The sequence below is a fragment of the Stomoxys calcitrans genome, chromosome 4 (assembly GCF_963082655.1).
Source record: "Stomoxys calcitrans chromosome 4, idStoCalc2.1, whole genome shotgun sequence".
NCBI classification, from domain to species: Eukaryota; Metazoa; Arthropoda; class Insecta; order Diptera; family Muscidae; genus Stomoxys; species Stomoxys calcitrans.
This window is the reverse complement of record NC_081555.1, coordinates 26,096,589-26,120,068: the sequence shown is the minus strand read 5'-3', so window position 1 is coordinate 26,120,068 and position 23,480 is coordinate 26,096,589. Positions and strand designations below refer to the sequence as shown.

The 23,480-nt window shown below is 40.5% G+C and overlaps 1 protein-coding gene across 5 annotated transcripts in view; it reads right to left on the bottom strand.

Moving 5' to 3' along the window:
- LOC106091359 (uncharacterized protein CG43867) overlaps window positions 1–23,480 on the bottom strand; it is an 878,705-nt gene that overhangs the window by 628,369 nt on the left and 226,856 nt on the right. The gene's annotated exons all lie outside the window — the stretch shown is intronic.

Sequence of the window (23,480 nt, the reverse complement as noted above, 5' to 3'; positions counted from 1 at the left end):
GGCCGGGCCGAGTCTTATACACCCTTCACCATGGATCGCATTTGTCGAGTTTTATGCGCGGTATCTCTTTTTAGGCAAACAAGGAATATTGAATAAGAACTGTTATGCTATTGGAGCCATATAAAGTTATAGTCCGATTCGGACCATAAATGAATGCTGAACATTGTAGAAGTCATTGTGTAATATTTCAGTTCATTCGGATAAGAATTGGGCCTTGCAGGGGCTCAAGAAGCAAAATCGGGAGATATATGGTAGCTGTATCAAGCTATTGATCGATTCAGACCATATTAGACACGCATGTTGTAGGTCATGAGAGATGCCGTTGTACAAAATTTCTGCCAAATCGGATGACAATTGCGCCCTCTAGAAGCTCAAGAAGTCGAGATCCCAGATCGGTTTATATGGCAGCTATATCAGGTTATAAACCGATTTGAATCATACTAAACACAGTCGTTGGAAATGATATCAAAACACTACGTGCAAAATTTCAGTCGAATCAGATGAGAATTGCGCCCTCTAGAGGCTCAAGAAGTCAAGACCCAAGACCTATTTATATGGCAGCTATATCAAAACATAGACCGATTTGAACCATACTTAGCGCAGTTGTTGGTAGTGATGCCTAAACACCACGTGCACAATTTCAATCGAATCAGACGAGAATTGCGCCCTCGAGAGGCTCAAGAAGTCAAGACCCAAGATCGGTTTATATGGCAGCTATATCAAAACATGGACCGATATGAACCATACTTAGCGCAGTTGTTGGTAGTGATGCCTAAACACCACGTGCACAATTTCAGTCGAATCGGTTGAGAATTGCGCCCTCTAGAGGCTCAAGAATTTAAGACCCTAAATCGGTTGATATGGCAGCTATATCAAAACATGGACCGATATGAACCATACTTAGCACAGTTGTTGGAAGAGATACCAAAACACCACCTGCAAAATTTCAGTTGAATCGGACAAGAATTGCGCCCTCCAGAGGCTGAAGTAATCAAGACCCAAGATCGGTTTATATGGCAGCTATATCAAAACATGGACCGATTTGGCCCATCTACAATCCCAACCGACCTACACTAATAAAAAGTATTTGTGCAAAAATTCAAGCGGCTAGCTTTACTCCTTCGAAAGTTAGCGTACTTTCGACACACAGACGGACGGACAGACAGACGGACGGTCATGGCTAGATCGACTTAAAATGACATGACGATCAAGAATTTATATACTTTATGGGGTCTCAGACGCATATTTCGGTGTGTTACAAACAGAATGACGAAATTACCATACCCCCATCCTATGGTGGAGGGTATAATGAGGTTCATGGTTTGGAGGCTGCCTTCCCCTCAAAACACCATTCAAAATTTTAATGTTTGACAATCATGGCTTCATGGGGTTCAATAAAAGGTATTTGGTAGATAAATTTCACTGGGGAGATGCATATGGTAGTAAGAAAAAAAATTATTTTCCGCGTGGTGCTAATGAAGGCACAACGGAGCGGGCCCTGTCCAGCTGGTATCTACCAAAAACATATTTTCATATGCTGGATATCTCTTATAGTATGCAAGGTATTTTACCTACGAAACATTTTTGAAATTCTCGTCGAGGCTGCTCTCGTATTTTCTTAGTTGAGAGGAAAATTTAGTTTTTTTTAAATCAGAAAAAGTGAGCAAGTTGGGCGACAAATGCCCCTTTGGTAGTTTCAAATTAAAATTCAGGTTCAAATTAAAATTGCATGGTGTTGAATTTCGAATCTATATAAGAACTACCTTAAGTCGTGGAATTCATTACGTTTGAAAAAAAAAATTAAAGCATATCTTTAGGCGTCATACAACTTTTAAAGCCTACTTTAGGCATTTTTTAGCTGGCATTATTTTTTTGCGATTTACTTTCCTCAGCGAACATATCGCTTTTCATATTTCTTCTTGGGTTTCGTTGGTTTTCTTTTCCTGTTCATGCCTATTAATCTTGCTCTTGTTAAAATCCCAGCCTTTTATAGATTACCTTGATGCAATTTGTCATGAATGCCATCCTTTTTTGTCGCTGTTCTTCAGCTTTTAACAGAACTTCAGCTTTAATTTAAAACCTCTTTTCCTCTCTCTCACTCGCTCTCTCTCTCTTCACTCGTGTAAGATACACATTTGTTGTGGTCTTATTGAAGTGTTTATTGAGCAATACAATGCGGTCAGGGTGTTGGGGGGCAAAAACCACATTTTACCGCTGAACCTAAGAGGATTTCAACAAAGTTTAATCCCTTAACGGCGCATATGTACGAACAGACATACAAATATCAGACACATCAGTGTCAGTGCCAAGGCATTGGTCAACAACGCGGTGTGGCTTTTGTTCTTCTGATCATAGCCGCCGTCGTCGTCGCCATTGTCCGCCGCTCTAGACTTTGTAGAGTCCTCAAAGGTCAGTCATTGAGCCAAAATGACAATGAATGGCGGTGGTTAATGCCGTGTATAAGAGTTAATGCTGCTGTTGCTGTCAGCCACACTATCAGGCAGTTTTAGGGAGAAAGAGGGCGGCGTAAATGGATGATAGTTGTGTTAATGACAGCAATGAAGATGTTGATGATTGCGGTAGTGACATTCATGACACTCATAGTTCATGTGGTGGCAGGCATAATAAAAGGCATGAAGTCATGAAGCTTAAATTTGTTAGCCTTGCATAAGGCTAAGGACTATGCAATAGTATTGAGCTAATATGCTTAGGCTTTAATAATGCCCTGGGAGATTTCTTTGGGGGATAGTACAAAGTCTTGCTTGCCACAACATAAAATACTCGGCGGAAGGACGCTTTAGAGAAGTTAAAATTATGTTAAAATTTATGGAGACAAACTGTATTTTATATAAATTTTTAAGCGACGGAGAAAATAGGCTGTTATGTATCAGCATTCTATGACATTCTATGGTCGACGAATACTTATGTAATAAGGCAATGATTCTTCGCTTACCTAAAACTGATATGATACAAAATAGGAGTTAAGCGCTTACCTGAAAGAAAAAAAAATTAACAAATTAATAATTGGGTATAATCTTACATATAAAAATAGTGCATAATGATCCCGTGGTGAAAATAGGGTACTAAATTTTTTGAAATTTGGGGGGGGGGGGGGGGGGGGGGGGGGCGCACCCTCCCCCTTACCATAATTTTCAGAAACGCCAAATCTCGAAAATGGGTGTTGCGATTTAAGCCGAATTTTGTGTGATCCCTTATAGTGACCTAAAAACAAAAATTTGGTATCCAAATTTCGGATGGGGTACCTAGGGGAGATGCCCCACCCTAAACCCTACCAAACATATATTTTGACCAATCACGACAATATGGGACTTAAATGAAAGGTATTTATGATAAGAAAACGTATCTGATATCCAATTGTCGGACCAAGTATTTGGGGACCACCCCAACCCCAAAACACCCCAAAATCGGGCATATTTACCGACCACGGCAATATGGGAATTAAATGAAAGGTATTTGCGCGTAAAATACGAATCAGTTATCCAAAATTTGGGACAAAGTTTCTGTGGGTCCTCCCCTTTCCCAAAACACCCCCCAAACAGGACTTATTTACTGACCATGGCAATATGGGGCTTAAATAAAAGGTATTTGGGTGTAGAATAGGAATCTGATATTGATTCCATACACCGAAAAAAAAATGTAGCAATATTCATCATTGTAGCAATATTCATCAGCCACCCTGTATATTCAAAGACAATCACTGAGTGGCTGCCCCGACTATGGAAGAATGGAGCTCAAATGATGGGTATTTGGGAGTATACCATGAATCTGACATCAACATTCGGGAGCAACTGTCTAAGGGACCCAACACCCACAACAAACCCCAAGTAGGAAGTATTTGCTCACCGAGACAATTTGGGTCTTCAAGACAGAGGAGCTCAATATTCATAGTTTTTACGGCCCATACCCCAAACCGGACATATTTTCATAGGTGAATGGTACTCAAGATTTAAAAACGAATTTGATATCCAATTTTGATGGCAATATGGGGTACAAATATGGGGCATACCTGGCACAGCTGACGATGGTCAAACCAAAAAAAAAAACACCTCATGCAAAATTTCATCCAAATAGGATAGTATTGGGTTGCCCAAAAAGTAATTGCGGATTTTTTAAAAGAAAGTATATGCATTTTTAATAAAACTTAGAATGAACTTTAATCAAATATACTTTTTTTTACACTTTTTTTCTAAAGCAAGCTAAAAGTAACAGCTGATAACTGACAGAAGAAAGAATGCAATTACAGAGTCAAAAGCTGTGAAAAAATTTGTCAACGCCGACTATATGAAAAATCCGCAATTACTTTTTGGGCAAACCAATAATTGCGCCCTCTAAAGGCTGAAGAAGTCAAGATTCGAAACCGGTTTATATGGGAGCTATATCAGGTTAAGACCCGATTTGGGCCATACTTGACACAATTGTTGGAAGTCATAACAAAACACTTCATGCTAACTTTTGAGATACGAGATCGGTTCAATGGGAGCTATATCAGAAACAGTTCACAGAAACAGTTCATGCACAATTTCAGCGCAATGTAAAGGCTCAAGAAGTCGAGATTCTGGATCGGTTGATATGTCAACTTTCATAAAACATGGCCGATTTACAATACCTACCGACTCACACTAATATGAAGTTGTTGTGCAAAATTTCAAGCGCCTTGCTTTATTCCTACGATAGTTAACCTGCTTTCGACAGACAGACGGACGAACAGGGCTAAATCGACTTAGAATGTCAAGATGATCAAGAATATATACACTGTGTATATAGTTTAGGATAGGTTGAAAAGAGGGGTGCCCCATGCCCCTATGGAGATACACCTAAGCCTGTATTCGGCTTGTTGTGGGCTCTAAAAATTAAAAAGTAACCTCGAAAAAGATCATTTTAAGTTAGGAATTCCGAGCGAGTTACAAAATACCAGTTATATTCCATACCACTCCCCTAAGTTGGAATATGTCTGGTATTGTGTCCGTACCTATGTACGAGGAAAGAAAATTTTAAGTTAGGAATTCCGTGCTACTTAAAAATTCCTTAATTGTATTCCATACCACTCTCCTATGTTGCTTCATGTCTGGTATTTTGTCCGCGAAAGCCGGGCAACTACATAGGAAATGCTCCAACGTCTCATCCCCCACGCCCTTCACTAGGACTGCGTCGACCCGAAAGGCTTCGGGTTAACCAGGTTCATTGACGACAGTTCATTGGCCTTCACTGCCAAATCGTCTGCTCATTCATTCCCCCTTACTCCGCTATGGCGCGGCATACAAACGATGCGGATTGAGTCATCCTCAGAGAAGGGGCTAATCTCCTTCTTACACTGCAAGACTGTTCTTGACCTTACCCTCCTAGTTGTTATTGCCCTTATGGCCATGTTACTGTCCGTAAAGATGTTCACACTCGACCACCTCACGTTAAAACCACACCACCTCATGCATTCCGTGATCGCGCGGATCTCTGCCTGCAGGGCCGTATTATAGTCGGGCAGTCGAAAACAGATCTCCATCTCTAGGGTCTCCATGTAGACCCTAGGCCCACTCTGTCCTCTAGCTTTGATCCATCCGTTTAACATGATCTTCTGTCAGTCCAAGTATGTGACGCTGGCAGCAGTGCCTCGCACTCGAACTCAAGTATCGTCTCAGGTATCGGATTGGAAATCTCTCCCTTCCTTCCAGGTTTTCTATCGACGCCTCGATTATACTGCGATGGTGTGAGCTGCTCCCATCCTCAATCCATTTTCCCATCGCCTTAAGTCTCATAACCGCTGTGGCCACCTCACACTTAATTTGTTCGTCAATGGGTTGCACTTTGCACATTTCTCCATAGCAGTCTAATGTTTTAGTATTAGGATCTTTGTTTATCCTAGTCTTCCTTATATTGAATGGGTTGGTGATAATCTCGCCGTCGGCCCCCTATCCTGAGCCTGATGGCTCATATGAGGATATTTACCTATCCTAGTCTTCCCAATCTTGAAAAAGACGGCCATGGGCCCGTAGTACTCCATGCCTTTAGTCTTAGCCAAACTTGTCACGAAGACTTGATCCACAACAAGGAGAATTCCTTCCTCCTTCTCCTCCCTGTAGAAAACCTCGCATTTTTCCACGACCAAATCTAAGTTTTGCTTGTTTAAGACTTCCATCATGCGTTCTGTCGCGATTTCGCCGTCCCCATCCTTGATGAAGACCGTCGCCTTTGTGAGGTGTGCGATGTCCATCTTTCTCACAAGGTCGAGCTGTGCGCCCCAGAGAGTATGGATACTTCCAACGAGCTTTTTGACGGTATCAATACATTCTGCTGAGTCGGAAGAGCATATTGGTCGCAGCGATCCAGGAGACAAAGCTGACCATTACCTGCAGCTTGCACAGTTGTCACGGTTACAATGTGCTATGTAAGGATCGCTAAAGGAATGGTGGTGGGGGATTGGCCTTCGTAATACACCATTCCGTGCAATATAAACCTATCTCGCCTGCGCTTGACTCTAGTGACCCCTACATGGAATGCATGGGAATAGCAGTCAGGTCTGGTACTGCCGAGATAGAGCTATACAACATGTATATACCGCCGGTTGGTAGCTGTGTCCCGATTAATGGCCATGCTTACAAACCCGACATAAGTGGCTTGCTATCTGGCCATAATCGTCTGGTACTAGGGGACTTTAGTGCGCATCACACGTCATGGCATTCTCCCCTAGGTAACGACCAGCGTGGCATAGCTTTGGCAGAGCAGATTGATAGCTCCACGTTTTGCACGGTGAATGAGGATGCCCCCACTAGGATTACGAGGAGGTGCAGCAGCTCGCCAGACATCTCAATTGAATCCCCTGATCTCCTGAGTGATGTATCCTGGCAAGACGTCATCTCTTTGGGGTCAGACCACCTCCCCATAATTCTCACCATCGACCGTCCACCTGATTTCATAACCTCTGAGCGCCGGACGTTTATCAATTATAAGAAGGCCGATTGGACTGGCTTCAGAGAGTATACCAATCGCCGCTTCAGTGAACTGCCACCCCCCCTCTGATGTGCCTGTGGCCGAGAGGAAATTCCGAGACATCATTAACACAGCAGCCGCTCGCTTTAAACGAATACCCCAAGTGCGGCCCAATTTCCCGGCGCAAGCAGTGGTACTCGCAGATGAGCGTGATGGGATTCGTGCTATGGACCCCGTTAACCCCAGAATCAGCGAGCTGAATCTGGAAATAAACAGGGTAGTCAACGAACATAAGCGGTATTTGTGGCTGGAACACTTGGAGCAATGTAACTTAGGCACCGGTGTAGGCAAACTGTGGGCCACTGTTAAGTCACTCTCGAACCCCGGTAGACGGGATGACAGGACCTCAGTCACTTTTGGCGAGATAACCGTGACTGATCCGAAGAGATACGCCAGGTTGTTCAGCCGTCAATTTATTTGCATCCCGAGAGAGACAGGGCAAGGAGGAGAGCCATTCGCCGTATTCGTGGTCTCCGAACCGATGAACAGCCATCACAATTTACCGTGGGCGAAGTTACGAATGTCATCCGTGACGCCAAATCTTCTAAGGCGTTGGGCCCCGACGAAATCTCTACATTGATGTTAAAGAATCTGGATTCGCCTGGAGTTGAGTACCTTACCACTGTCCTCAACCTGTCATTGAACACTCTTATAGTTCCCGATGTCTGGAAAATGGGCAGTGATCCCGCTACTGAAGCCTGGAAAAGACCCGAGTTTGGGGGAGTCGTACAGACCGATCTCCCTTCTCCCGAGCCTCGTAGGAGAATTTCCATTCGCCGTACATCAACATGGATTTCGAAGACTGTACAGCACATCAACAGCTTTGCATGCCATCACCGCGCACATTTGCCGTGCCTTCAATCAGCCCAGGCCATGTCATAGGACGGTCCTCGTGGCACTGGACCTATCGAAGGCATTCGACACGGTCAGCCATGCCAAATTATTTGAGGACATCGCCAACACGTACCTCCAGCCAGGCCTGAAACGAGACCCATCGTTGTGGTCGCCGGTCATTTGTGGAATTTAGGGATAAGAAGTCGAAACACCGTAGAGTGAAACAGGGAGTTCCCCAAGGTAGGGTGATATCTCCGGCACTGTTTAACCTCTACCTACTCTCAATTCCATCGTCTCCAGACGGCATAGAGATGTATCATATGCTGACGATTGTACGATCATGGCATCGGCCACCCACCCATTGATGACATCTGCGATAGGTTGAACGTCTACCTCAACGAGCTTGCCTCATATTTCGCTGCAAGAAATCTGAAGATATCCGCCACAAAATCTTCAGCCACATTGTTCACTACAAATACGCGTGAGGTGAATACTGAGCTGACTGTGATGGTCGATGGAGAAATGATTCCGACCATCAAGTGTCCCAAAATACAAAACAATTGGCCGGTCTGTGGTAAGTTATGCAGCGCCAGTGTGGTCTCGTCAACTTTGTGATACGCAGTGGAATAATATTCAGATCTGTCAGAATGCCGCCCTCCGAACTGCGACGGGCTGTCTCCTCAGTTCTCATGTGGACCACCTCCATCAGGAGACAAAGATCCTACCAGTGCGAAGATATAACTACATGCTGTCCAAGAAATACCTTTTGGGCTGTTATCGCCGAAACCATCCAAATCATCATCTTGTGGATAGATATCCACCGCCCAGAAGACTTAAGGTAGATCTACTAGAGCGTGAGGTTCTAGAGCGTGAAGTTCAGCGCTACAAGAGAGAAAAAACATTCATGCAGACACGGTAGCTGATGCGGTAATTGGCTACCGGGTGAATGTAGTCCTTGGAGAACGACCGCCACCCATTGCATCCGAAGAAATTGACCTCCCCCGGTAAACCAGAGTAGTTCTGGCTCAATTACGTTCCGGCAGATGCAGCCGCCTCAATTCCCACAGAGCTAGGATTGATGCCGACGTGCAAGATGTATGTCCCGATTGTAACCAGGGACCGCACGATACACGTCACCTGTTTAACTGCCCGGCCAGACCCACTCGACTTAGACCCAGATCCCTGTGGACTCACTCCATCTTAGTCGCAGAGTTCCTGGGTCTTGACACTCAACAGAATCAAGCAGACGAAAGATAGAACACAATAAACTGCTACAACAACAACTATTTAGTCAGTTCCGTGTCCATTAGTAAATAGGAAATAAAGTTTAAGGATATCATCTTTAAATTTTGGTTCGAATAAGAAGAAATTTTTTGGGCAAGGTTTTATTCTGTGTACCAATCTAGATTTAGGAATACAATGCCATACCCAAATGTTTGAAGATCGATAGGCCTTCTTTGCCGTAATACATATTCACGTAGGGGTCCATTTACATTCCTACCTTATTGTAAATTGCTACTTCGAATTTTCTGATACCCAAGTCTTCATATCTTTGTATGGTCTTCTGTTTCATGTCCATTGGATATTTCGAAAGTGTGTTTTTTTTTTCTTCTCAAAGGATGCACTCAAGTAGATATTTGGTAATTCGCATTTATGCTCTCTTTATTTTCCTTTCTTTTGGTGAAATTGTATTTCAACCTGTCTTCTTTCGCCAGATATAAAACCCCTTTCTCCCCTTCATAATATAACACCGGTTGTTAAATTATTTCGCTCTTAACATAAAACAGCCTTCCCAGAAAACGCCATTCGCCATAAGCCTCATGTCAGAAGCCCTTAAATGGTCCTTCGATGAAAATCATAGCAATTGTCAGACAATGTTGTTGTACCAAAAGGATTTTATGGCCATCACACAATGCAGAAGACCTGAACAATGAATGCCCTGGCCAAAAGTTGCAGGGTAACAAGAAACATAAAATTGCATTCTTCTACTTGTGATTATTGCAAAAGAATACCCACACACACACGCACATAAATCCAAAAGGAGTTGGATGGCTTCCCAACAAACCAAATGTCAGACAAATGTGAACAAATTCTGAAGTCTTCCGACAAGATCTTACCAAATTCGTTCCGAATTCTGTTCGACATTCTGAGCGAATTTATGTTCCGACAGTTCTGAAAGAATTCTGAACAATTCTGACCGCCTTTTCGCATTGAGTTTTTTTTTAATTTTTCTTCCGACAGTTCGGAAGGAGCTCTGAACTATTTCTGTCTGAAGGATTTTTTGTTCCGACAGTTCTGAAAGAATTCTGAATGATTTCTGACCTCCTTTTCTTTTGTTTTTTTTTTTTTTAATTTTTCTTGCGACAGTTTGGAAAGAGTTCTGAACGATTTCGGCACTGTTTGTCGGAAGGAATTTTTATTCCGACAGTTCTGAAAGAATTCTGAACGATTTCTGACCGCCTTTTCTTTTGGGTTTTTTTTTTAATTTTTCTTCCGACAGTTGGGAAGGAGTTCTGAACGATTTCTGTACTGTTTGTCGGAAGGAATTTTTGTTACGACAGTTCTAAAAGAATTCTGAACGATTTCTGATCGTCTTTTCATATGTTTTTTTTTTTTTTTTTTCAATTTTCTTCCGACAGTTCGGAAGGAATTCTGAAGGATTTCTGCACTGTTTGCCGGAAGGAAGTTTTGTTCCGACAGTTCTAAAAGAATTCTCATCGATTTCTGACCGCCTTTTCCTTTGGTTTTTTTTTTTTGAATTTTTCAGCGAATTTTTCTGGACTGTTTGCCTGAAGGAATTTTTGTTCCGAAAGTTCTAAAAGATTTCAGAACGATTTTTGACCGTCTTTTCAAATGGTTTTTTTTAATTTTCTTCCGACAGTTCGGAAGGAATTCTGAACGATTTCTGCACTGTTTGTCGGAAGGAATTTTTGTTCCGACAGTTCTGAAAAAATTCTAAACGATTCCTGACCGTCTTTTCGTATGGGGTTTTTTGAATTTTTCTTCTGACAGTTTGGAAGGAATTCTGAATGATTTCTGGTCTGTTTGTCTGAAGGAATTTTTGTTCGGACAGTTCTGAAGGAATTCTGAACGATTTCTGACCGCCTTTTCTTTTGGTTTTTTTTTTTTTTTGAATTTTTCTTCCGACAGTTGGGAAGGAGTTCTGAACGATTTCTGTACTGTTTGTCGAAAGGAATTTTTGTTACGACAGTTCTAAAAGAATTCTGAACGATCTCTGACCGTCTTTTCATATTTTTTTTTCAATTTTCTTCCGACAGTTCGGAAGGAATTCTGAACGATTTCGCACTGTTTGTCGGAAGGAATTTTTATTCCGACAGTTCTGAAAGAATTCTGAACGATTTCTGACCGCCTTTTCCTTTGGGGGTTTTTTTTTGAATTTTTCAGCGAATTTTTCTGGACTGTTTGCCTGAAGGAATTTTTGTTACGACAGTTCTAAAAGAGTTCTGAACGATTTCTGACCGTCTTTTCATATGTTTTTTTTTTTCAATTTTCTTCCGACAGTTCGGAAGGAATTCTGAACGATTTCGCACTGTTTGTCGGAAGGAATTTTTATTCCGACAGTTCTGAAAGAATTCTGAACGATTTCTGACCGCCTTTTCCTTTGGAGTTTTTTTTTTTTGAATTTTTCAGCGAATTTTTCTGGACTGTTTGCCTGAAGGAATTTTTGTTCCGAAAGTTTTAAAAGATTTCAGAACGATTTTTGACTGTCTTTTCATATGGTTTTTTTAAATTTTCTTCCGACATTTCGGAAGGAATTCTGAACGATTTCTGCACTGTTTGTCGGAAGGAATTTTTGTTCCGACAGTTCTGAAAGAATTCTAAACGATTCCTGACCGTCTTTTCGTATGGGGTTTTTTGAATTTTTCTTCCGACAGTTTGGAAGGAATTCTGAATGATTTCTGGTCTGTTTGTCTGAAGGAATTTTTGTTCCGACAGTTCTGAAAGAATTCTAAACGATTCCTGACCGTCTTTCCATATGGTTTTTTTTTTTTTAATTTTTCTTCCGACAGTTCGGAAGGAGGTCTGAACTATTTTTGCACTGTTTTTTACGGAAGGAATTTATGTTCTAAAAGAATTCTTAACGATTTCTGACCGTCCTTACATATGTTTTTTTTTTTAATTTTTCTTCCCACAGTTCGGAAGGATTTCTGGACTGTTTGTCGAAGCAATTTTTGTTCCGACAGTTCTGAAAGAAGTCTGAGCGATTCCTGACCGTCTTTTCGTATGGGGGTTTTTTTTTGAATTTTTCTTCCGACAGTTTGGAAGGATTTCTGGACTGTTTGTCGAAGCAATTTTTGTTCCGACAGTTCTGAAAGAATTCTGTGGCTTCGAATTGTCTTTTTTTTTTTATTTTTCTTCCGACAGTTCGGAATAAATTCTGAAGGAAGTCTTTGAAGTTGTTGATTTTGTTGTTGTATATTTTTGAGAATATAAGGATTGAATTTAGTGCTCAAAAAAATTCAGTTTTAAAGAGGGGAAAGAAGAAAAGACGGATTTTGTGTCTTCAAGGGTGCGGATATTTATCCGCCCCATGCCACTATGGCCTAGCTGGCTTGGATACTTACCCCTTAGAAGTATTATAAAATAGTGGCCTGATGAGGAGCCAGATAGTCGGCCTTCTTCTGTAGTAACGTCGGAGTTTGAGGCATTACTATCGACTACAGGTACAAAGGCACCCAGACCTATAGGAAAAACGGACAACATGCTACGGTCCGATATCATCACCGCAGCTGTTGGATCTTTAGCGTTCATTTTGAGCCTATTCCTCAAAGACTTGAACATTTTTACGTAATTAAAACATAGTGGCCTGATGAGGAGCCAGATGGTCGGCCTTCTTCTGTAGTAACGCCGGAGCTTGAAGCATTTCTCTCGACTACAGGTACAAAGGCACCCAGACCTATAGGAAAAACGGACAACATGCTACGGTCCGATATCATCACCGCAGCTGTTGGATCTTTGGAGTTCATTTTGAGTTCTGTTCTGTTCTGAAAGACTAGAAAATTTTTACGTAATAGGTAGTACCTATTCCGAGGTACGGATCTGCTCAACGGTGCTACTTATCTTTATTTGTTCACCATTATGTGTGTCAATGTAAAAAACCAATTCAGTTTGTTGATTGATTTCTGTACAAAGTTTCAGAAGGTACATCCGATTTCAATACGAAATTACTTCAGAAATCTTTACGAAGTTTCGGAAGGAACATCCGATTTCTATGCGAAAATATTTTTTCGAAATCGTTCAGAATTCTTTAAAAAATTTCGGAAGGAACATCCCAATTCATGACGAAACTACTTCCGAAATTGTTCAGAAATCTTTACGAAGTTTCGGCAGATACGTCCGATTTCAATACGAAAATACTTCAGAAATTGTTCAGAATTCTTTACGAAGTTTCGGAAGGAACATCCGATTTCTATGCGAAAATATTTTTTTTTTTGAAATCGTTCAGAATTCTTTACGAAATTTCGGAAGGAACATTCCAATTCATAACGAAATTACTTTCGAAATTGTTCAGAAATCTTTACGAAGTTTCGGCAGATACGTCCGATTTCAATACGAAAATACTTCAGAAATTTTTCAGAATTCTTTACGAAGTTTCGGAAGGAACATCCGATTTCTATGCGAAAATATTTTTTCGAAATCGTTCAGAATTCTTTACGAAATTTCGGAAGGAACATTCCAATTCATGACGAAATTACTTCCGAAATTGTTCAGAATTCTTTACAAACTTTCGGAAGGTACGCCCGATTTCAATACGAAATTGCTTCAGATCTCGTTCAGAATTCTTTATGAAGTTTTGGGAAGAAACTTCCCTTTTCGAATTTCCCAAGGTTTTTTGTTCAGATTTCGTTCCGAAACCGGAACGAATTAGTTCCGATTTCTCTACGAAACTTCGACGTTTCGTTCCGAAATCATGTCAACCACTCCACATAACTTTCGTAAAGATTTCGTTACCATTTCGTATCCGATTGGTTTGGTGGGTTGCTACTTGATAACCCCCCAAACACAATGTACGAATGCCATAAAGAGATGGAGTGAGCCAACACTTAAAACCATTGGATCAAATAGCCAACATAAATGCTACAGTGCTACAATGTTTTTGAAGAAGTTGTATGGCAAAAGAGAACAGTTCATCTGACTTTCTGGTTGCGTTATAAGTCTTTTTTCGCATGGAATTGCATTGCATCCTGTGCAATACATGGCCTAATGGGAATTTCTGGTGGATATTTTCGGTTTGGTTCGCTGATTGGGTTTTTTTAAAGAGAATAAAGGCTTTCTTTTAATGCAAGTAATCTATGGTAACTTTCAATTTGCATTGCTCTCAAAAGGTATTTTGGCAAATTTTGTAGATTTGTGATTGAATATTTTTTTGGTTATCCTTTATAAATAAAGTAACGATAAGGAAATTAAGAAACAAATACTTGTTTCAAGGGGGCACTAAATTTTTAAATGATTCTAGTCTCTGGACGTTGAACTTGGTAATATAACTTTTGACCTTTTTATACCCACCACTATAGGATGGTGGTATACTAATCTAGTCCTTCAGTTCATAACACCTCAAAATATTCGTCTAAGACCACACAAAGTATATTGGGTTGCCCAAAAAGTAATTGCGGATTTTTTAAAGGAACGTAAATGCATTTTTAATAAAACTTAGAATGAACTTTAATCAAATATACTTTTTTACACTTTTTTTCTAAAGCAAGCTAAAAGTAACAGCTGATAACTGACAGAAGAAAGAATGCAATTACAGAGTCACAAGCTGTGAAAAAATGTGTCAACGCCGACTATATGAAAAATCCGCAATTACTTTTTGGGCAACCCAATATATATTCTTGATCTTCTCGACTTTCTGAGTCGATCTAGCCATGTTCGACCGTCTGCCGATATCACAATAGCGTTCCAACACGTAAAGCTAGCCGCTTCAACTTTTGCACAGATACTTACTATTGATGTAGGTCGTTGGAAATATTGCTTGATAAAGAGATTGATAAAACGTTCTCCCGATTTGAATTCTTGAGCCCTTGCAAATTGCAAATTTTGCCCTTGAACATTCCATTAAGGAACAGGGGCAAACTTTTCACATATCAATGACAGCAGTCCGATTCAAGTTTTAAGCTCAATGATAAGGGGCCTCCTTTTTATAGCCGAGTCCGAACGGCGTGCCGTAGTGCGACCCCTCTTTGGAATGAAGTTTTAAATGGCATAGTACCTTACAAATGTTGCCAGCATTAGGAGGGGAAAACCACCGCTGAAAATTTTTTCTTATGGTCTCGCCAGGATTCGAATCCAGGCATTCAGCCTCATAGGCGAACATGCTATCCTCTGCGCAGCGGTGGCCTCTGTCGCATAGGGCCTCGATTTTCGACTTCCTTGGGCGAAATTTATGTTGCCGCCTCCCCCTGCGGCAATTCCCTCCGCGAGTCTAGGCTTTATTAAACGCTCCACCAGTTTGCCCGCTGTGTCCAACACTCATAGTGGCTTGAAAGACGAAGGTGATTCACCATCCTCCTAGCTGATCAAAACCAGCCTTTGTTGTTTCCATGCACCTGGGAGTATTCCTTCTGACATACGTCTATTAAAGATGATCAGAAACATTTCTGGTCTTTTCTCGGCGATTATCTGCATGACATCTACTGGGACACTGTCGGGGTCGTGCAACTTTCCGCTTTAAAGGCTGCCTGCAGCGAGTTGGAGTTATTCAAGTGTGAATGCGGGAGAGCGTGTGTCCATTTCAATGATTTCATTGTTGGAACTTGGACTTGGGTGGTTACATTATTTCGCATTGTTTTGTCATCCATCTCCATATTTGGCCTTTTTATACCCACCACCGAAGGATGGGGGTATATTTATTTTGTCAATCCGTTTGCAACACATCGAAATATCCATTACCGACCCTATAAAATATATATATTCTTGATCAGCGTAAAAATCTAAGACGATCTAGACATGTCCGTCCGTCTGTCCGTCTGTCTGTTGAAATCACGCTACAGTCTTTAAAAATACAGATATTAAGCTGAAATTTTGCACAGACTCTTTTTTTGTCCATAAGCAGGTTAAGTTCGAAGATGGGCTATATCGGACTATATCTTGATATAGCCCCCATATAGACCGATCGACCGATTTAGGGTCTTAGGCCCATAATAGCCTCGTTTATTATCCGATTTTGCTGAAATTTGGGACAGTGAGTTGCGTTAGGCCCTTCGATATCCTTCGTCAATTTGGCCCAGATCGGTCCAAATTTGGATATAGCTGCCATATTGACCGATCCTCCGATTTAAGGTCTTAGGTCCATAAAAGCCGCATTTATTATTCAATTTTGCTGAAATTTAGGACAGTGAGTTGTGTTGAGCCCTTCGACATCTTTCGTCATTTTGGCCCAGATCGGTTCAGATTTGGATATAGCTGCCATATAGACCGATCCTCAGATTTAGGGTCTTAGGCCCGTTAAAGCCGCATTTATTATCCGATTTTGCTGAAATTTGGGTCAGTGCGTTGCCTTAAGCCCTTCGACATCTTTCTTCAATTTGGCACTGATCGGTTCAGATTTGGATATAGCTGCCATATAGACCGATCTCTCGATTTAAGGTTTTGGGCCCATAAAAAGCGCATTTATTGTCCGATGTCGCCAAAATTTGGGACAGTGAGGTGTGTTGGGCTCTTCGATGTTGGTCTTCAATTTGGCTCAGATCGAACCAGATTTGGATATAGCTGCCATATAGACCGATCTCTCGGTTGAACAATGACTTGTACTTATAAGCATTTGGTCTAAATCGTTTGATATGTCTTTATATAGCTGCTATGGGGCATAAGGTATGCATTTTTCATTGGATTTTGCCGAAAGGTTGTTCACATATATACCCGAGGTGGTGGGGATCCAAAGTTCGGCCCGGCCGAACTTAACGCCTTTTTACTTGTTATTGTAAGCTTTTTCATTACGACAATTTGACCTCTTGAGCCCATAGAATCCATTGAAAGATTATTTTCACATTTCTTCGATTACGAATATTTGATAATATTTTCCTCTAGGACATTACCACACAAAATCCAGAATATAATAAACCCTCCACAAAATTAAAGCCTTAAGCCCCACAAAATTGCAGCATAGTCTTAGCATGTTAATGAAAAAATTATGCAAAGCCTACTTTTAGGCAAGAGAAAATAATTTCAATACGAAATATAAAAGCATTATGCCTCCTATGCCATTGCCAATATAGTTATGCAAGACAAAAATTAATTAATGTGGTATTTGGTTGGGCCTTTATAATTCAATTACATATCGAATGGTCCCTGGTCCTTAGGGAGAGGAGAAAGGAGATAGGCTACAAACATTTATAGAACCTGCATATGTTGGGCAATATTTGGTATTTTCTTTCTATTTCTTTGACGGCCTAGCAAGATTTTCATAATATTATTAAGCATTAGTGTCTAATTAGTTGGAGCCCATTATGAATATGTTTAAATGGAAACTAGGAAATAGTGTTAATGTGACACATTTCCTGGCTGTCCTTCCCCGCCCCCCTCTGCATAACCTTATCTCCTCAATAACATACATTGATGATGATGGTAACACCCGCATGGGTTATAATGAGGTACATTACAATAATGATGATGGTGCTAATGCTGTGAAGCAGTAGGCCCAAGACAATGATAATGGCGCTGACACCATGCATCTCACTGTCGGAGGCCATTGATGGGGGAAGAAGTTCATTCATTAACCACAGCTCTAGTTTTATATTGCGACGCATAAGGACTAAATGAATGACTGAATAACTGACGTACGAAATGGCTGGCTGGCTGGCAGGCAGGATGGCTGTATGTCTCATTGACTTCCTTGTCTTTTGTGGCATTTATTAACTCATTTCGTCGTTTGTTGTTGTTTCCATAATGGACTCCCCCGAGAGTATGCCATTGTTGTGAGCTCCACCAAACGGAAACTAATGACTATATCATGGCCCCCTCCCTCTTCTTATGCTAGACACCATACTCAAATTTTCTTTCATCCCACACACAATGTAGGGAGTTAAGGAGCTGACGAGGGGGGCAGGTCCTCCGACAGGGTTAGGAGTTTAGTAGAAAGCAAAACTATGTCATATGTAGCAATGACATTTGTTAAGTCAACAACATTTGTTGCAAATGTCTATGAGAAACACAGAGAGTCATATGAAACATTTCCATTATTTACTCTAAGTAGAATTTACTTTTTTCGACTTAGCTTTGTCTATTTGTTTTGCTTGGGAAAATGTTTCAGGAGTATGAGGCGAAGGGGAGGGAGGGACAACCTAATTAAGTCATTAAGATGTTAATTAATCAAGTTTTCACGGCTAACATTTACTAATGACAGGACCTAGCGTGTGGCACTATTTTTGGATTTTAAGCACAAAAGCAAAAAAAGCTGTTTAATGGTACACAGCAAGGCCATTTAATTAATTGCACTAAAATATCAAGAAAATTGGAACACCCTTTATAAAGAAAAAAAAACCCACGTTATTGACAACATAATTCGATTTTGGGACCAAAAAAACGTCAGAAAAAATCCGCCACATTGACAACACCGATTCCATATGATCTTAGTTAAAATATTCGCTCTCGCTCTCGTTCATTCCATCTTTTGCTCTCTTGCTATTCGACAAGATAACAAACACCATTCTCTTTGATAACACACCCCATAACAGGGTTGCCATGATAATCTTACAAATTTTTAATTGTACGAAATGTAGATGGTATTAAACAAAAACCCAATTTCATCATACATCAATACCATTTACTATAGAACCTGCATAGGCTTTGAAAGTATTGAACGTTTCGCTCTCTCTCCCTTACTCTTTCTCTAATTACTGGGAGACCATTATGCACGCATTCGCAGAGAATGCGAATAGATATGAGATTCTGACTGAGACAAGCAATCATGTGTTCAGTGTGTTTAACTTATGCACATAATTGACCCCATTACAACAACAATATTAGGCTCTTAGCACAACCACGGCAAGTTGAGAGATTACTCAAAAATGCTGAACGTAAACAAACGGGCACAGAGCTACCATTTAAAATAGAGTTTCAAGTAGTTGAAGTATCCAAATGAAGTGTTGCCAATCTGGATATTTCTTTAACAATTTTGTTAGAGACAGAATAAAGAGATTTTTATATTCTAGAATTTTGATATTGTACTTTAGAAAATAAAAGTGGTCTAAGGAACCTAACTGGACCGATATCAAGTTAATCGGGAAGTTGGTCTTTATGGCAGCTATATTCGAATATGCTGCGATCTGCACCATATTCAGAAAAGATTTCTAATGGTCTAATACTGGGTACTTACGTTACCAACTTTTAAGAATGTCTGGTAATAAATACGCCCTATATGGGTTAACGACTTTCAATGTAGTGGATCATTCTATAACGGGTTGTATCCAAATATGCTCCAATTTAAAATGTATTTTGCACGGACATTAAAAGTCCTAGCATAGCCAAATTTTAGCGAAATTGTAAGACCTTACAATGTTATATCGTCTATATGGAAGCTATATTCAAATGTAGACCAATCTGGAGCATATTCGGTTCGGATGGTAAGGTTCTAACACAACTCACTATGCCAAAATTTAGCAAAATCGCATAATAAATGTGGCTTTCATGGGCCTAAGACCTTAAATCCGAAGATCGATCTATATGGAGGCTAGCCCATCTTCAAACTTAAACTGCCTATGGAAAATACAATAATCTGAGCGAAGTGTTAGCTTGAAATCTCTATTTCTAAAGACTGTAGCATGATTACCGCGGAGACTATCGTAGCGCAGAGGTTTGTATGTCCATCTATGACGCGGAACGCCTGGATACGAATACTGGCAAGAAAATCTGTTAAAATTTTCGGCGGTGGTTATCCCCTCTCCTAATGTTAGCTACAATTGAGAGGTACTACGCCATTTGAAAAAATTATATATGGTAGCCATGTAAAAACTTCTCCCCAAAGAGATGTCACACTGCGCACGCCGTTCGGATTCGGCTACAAAAAGAATACCCCTTATCGTTGAGCTAAAAAACTTGAATCGGAAAACACTCATTGATATGGGAGAAGTTTGCCCCTGTTGCTTAATTGAATATGCTTGGGCAAATTTGCATTTGCAGCATGATCACCACAGATGGGAGAATGAACGAACGGCCATGTCAAACTCATTTTAGAATTTGACGACGATTAAAAATGTATATATACTTTTGTAGGGTTGGAAATGGAAATTTGGAAGGATATGTAACAAACAGAATGACATAAGGAATATACCTCAAACTTCGGTGGTGGACGTTAATATGAAGAAAATTAATTTTTTGCATAGAAGTTAAGTTTACCAGGAAACTTAAGCCGAATGTTTACCAAATGACCAAAAAAGAGAAACTAAACCCTAACCTAATACCCAACTTTAGGTTTATCTCAGAATTCTTTTATTTCTATTTTTAAATAAACTTTTCTCCTTTCCCTATAGTTTCCGTGAAGAAAAATAATTTTGTTCCACTGTTTAATTAATCCCTATAATAAAAATACTTTCAAAAATGTTTTTAAGCCATTTAAATAAGATATGGCAATCCTATTATTCTCTATTCTCTATCTTTAACAGGGTTGCCAGATTATTTTGAAGGAAAATCAGCACTTTTGAAGAAAAAATTCCGCATTTTTAGAGCAATCCAATTTTAACAACCGCCACAGAAATCGAAAAAGTCCGACTCATAGTTTTTCTAAAAAAAAAGCCTTTTAACAAGTAAAAGCGTGCTAAATTCGTCCGGGCCGAATCTTGGGTACACACAACCATGGATTCTGCTAAAAATTTATCCTTACTGAGTTTGTATTTGAATTATTTTGGTCTCAAGAAATCATTTCGGGATATCACTACTTAGGGAGCCTAAACACCATATTGAACGATTCGGATAAAACTTGGCACTGATGTTGTAAGTCATAACGTAGGGTTTTGGTCCAAATTTCAGTCAAATCAAGATAAAATTTAGGCTTCTAAGGGCTAAAGAAGTAAAATTCGGATATCGGTTTATAACAGATTCCGTATCATACTTGGCGTGGATGTTGGAAACCATAACTCGAGTCTTTGTTCCAAATTTCAGCCAAATCAGATGAAAACTGGACTTCTAAGGGCTCAAGAAGTCAAAACGGGGAATCGGATTATATTGGGGCTATATCTGTTTATAGACCGATTAGAATCATACTTGGCATGATTGTTGAAAGTCATAACACAAGTCTTTTTTTCCAAATTTTAGCCAAATCAGATGAAAATTGAGGCTTCTAGGGGCTCAAGTAGTCAAAACGAGGGATCGGTTTATATGGGGGCTATATCCAAATCTGAACCGATATGTACTATTTGCAATCCCTAACGACCTACAGGAAGTATCTGTGCAACATTTAAAGCGGCTAGCTTTACTCATTCGACCGCTATCGTGATTTCGACAGACGGCGTCCGTCCGCCTTAAGTCATAGCTAGATAGGCTCAGAATGTTGAGACGATATACATACTTTATGGGGTCGCAGATCAATATCTCGAGGTGTTACAAACGGAATGACTAGATATAAAAATGACTTCATTTCGTCGGAATTTTACCCGCGTTTGACGTTGACGTGGCTATTGCGGTTAGGCAACAGATTCCCAGAGATATACTTCGGGAAGCTCTACGTGCGCCAGCGAAGTGGGCTGCCGAAAGTGGTCTAGGCGTAAATCCGTTCAAGTTGATTTTAGTAGGAGACACAATTTACCTACAGGGGCACCTGTCTCCTTGGTAGGAGAGAATGTTCCATTTAATGAAGGGCATAATAAGTGGGTGTTCTGCTGGATGGGAAATTGAAATCCGAATTGTTGTGAGGCTAAGGGAGCTTTCCCTTTGGTAATGTGGCGGCTTCGGACACTGTGTTATCCTTGACGCAATGTCCGATGTTTCAGGCAGTGTGGATTACACCCTGCCTGAGCCGCTTTTTGATAAAAAGAGCTGTACCAACCATTCCTTATAGAACCTATTGCTACTACAATATCCCTGGCAATGTGTAGTTACATAGACTTGTATACGGATGGTTCCAAACTAGACGACCAAGTGGGCTTTGGGGTGTACTCTAAAGATATAGAACTGGTCATTCCAAGAAGGTTATCCGACCAATGCAGTGTGTATCCAGCGGAGATCCTTGCAACTAAAAAATTGCTGGAATGGCTAAGGTGTAATGTCGATAACGACGATATTTCTTGTGGTGGTATCAGTTTTATTGTCAAAGGAACTAAATGTCTAAAATCCAAAATTTAGCAGAAATCTTAAACAGCATCTTTAAAAAAATTAAATACGGAAGAAAATCCCCTCCTTAAACCTATTTTTAGTCACCTCACTCTTTTTCTATTTGCACATACAATTTTATACCCTCCACCATAGGATGGGGGTATACTAATTTCGTCTTTCTGTTTGTAACTCCTCGAAATATTCGTCTAAGAGCCCATATAGTATATATATTCTTGAGCATCATGACATTTTAAGTCGAAGTAGCCATGTCCGCCCGCCTGTCTGTCGAAAGCACGCTAACTTTCGAAGGAGTAAAGCTAGCCGGGAATTGGAATTGTAAATGGGCTATATCGGTCCACGTTTTGATATAGTTGCCATATAAACCGATCTGGGATCTTGACTTTTTGAGCCGCCATTCTTATCCGATTTGCGTGAAATTTTGCATGAGGTATTGTAGTTTATTATGACTTTCAACAACTGTGCTGAGTACGGTTGCAGTCGGTCCATAGCCTGATATAGCTGCCATATAAACCGATCTGGGTCCGGACTTCTTGAGCCGCTAGAGGACGCAATTCTCATCCGATTTGACTGAAATTTCGCACGTGGTGTTTTGATATCACTTTCAACAACTGTGCTAAGAATAGCTGAAATCAGTCCATAACCTGATATAGCTGCCATATAAACCGATCTGGGGTCTTGACTTCTTGAGCCGCTAGAGGACGCAATTATTATCCGATTTGGCTGAAATTTTGCATGAGGTAGTTTATTATGACTTTCGACAACTGTGCTGAGTACGGTTGCAGTCGGTCCATAGCCTGATATAGCTGCCATATAAACTGATCTGGGTTCTTGACTTCTTGAGTAGCTATAGGGCACAATTCTTATCCGATTTGGCTGAAATTTTGCATGAGGTGGTTTTTTATGACTTTCAACAACTGTGCTAAGAATAGCTCAAATTGGTCGATAACCTGATATAGCTGCCATATAAACCGATCTAGGGTCTTGAATTCTTAAGCCTCTACAGGGAGCAATTCCCATCCGATCTGGCTGAAATTTTTGCATGACGTGTTTTGTTATGACTTCCAACAACTGTGTTAATAATGTTTCAAATCGGTCCGTAACCTGATATAGCTGCCATATAAACCGATCTAGGGTCTTGACTTCTTGAGTCTCTACAGGGAGCAATACCCATCCGATCTGGCTGAAATTTTGCATGACGTGTTTTGTTATGACTTCCAATAACTGTGTTAAGAATGTTTCAAATCGGTCCATAACCTGATATAGCTGCCATATAAACCGATCTAGGGTCTTGACTTCTTGAGCCTCTACAGGGAGCAATTCCCATCCCATCTGGCTGAAATTTTTGCATGACGTGTTTT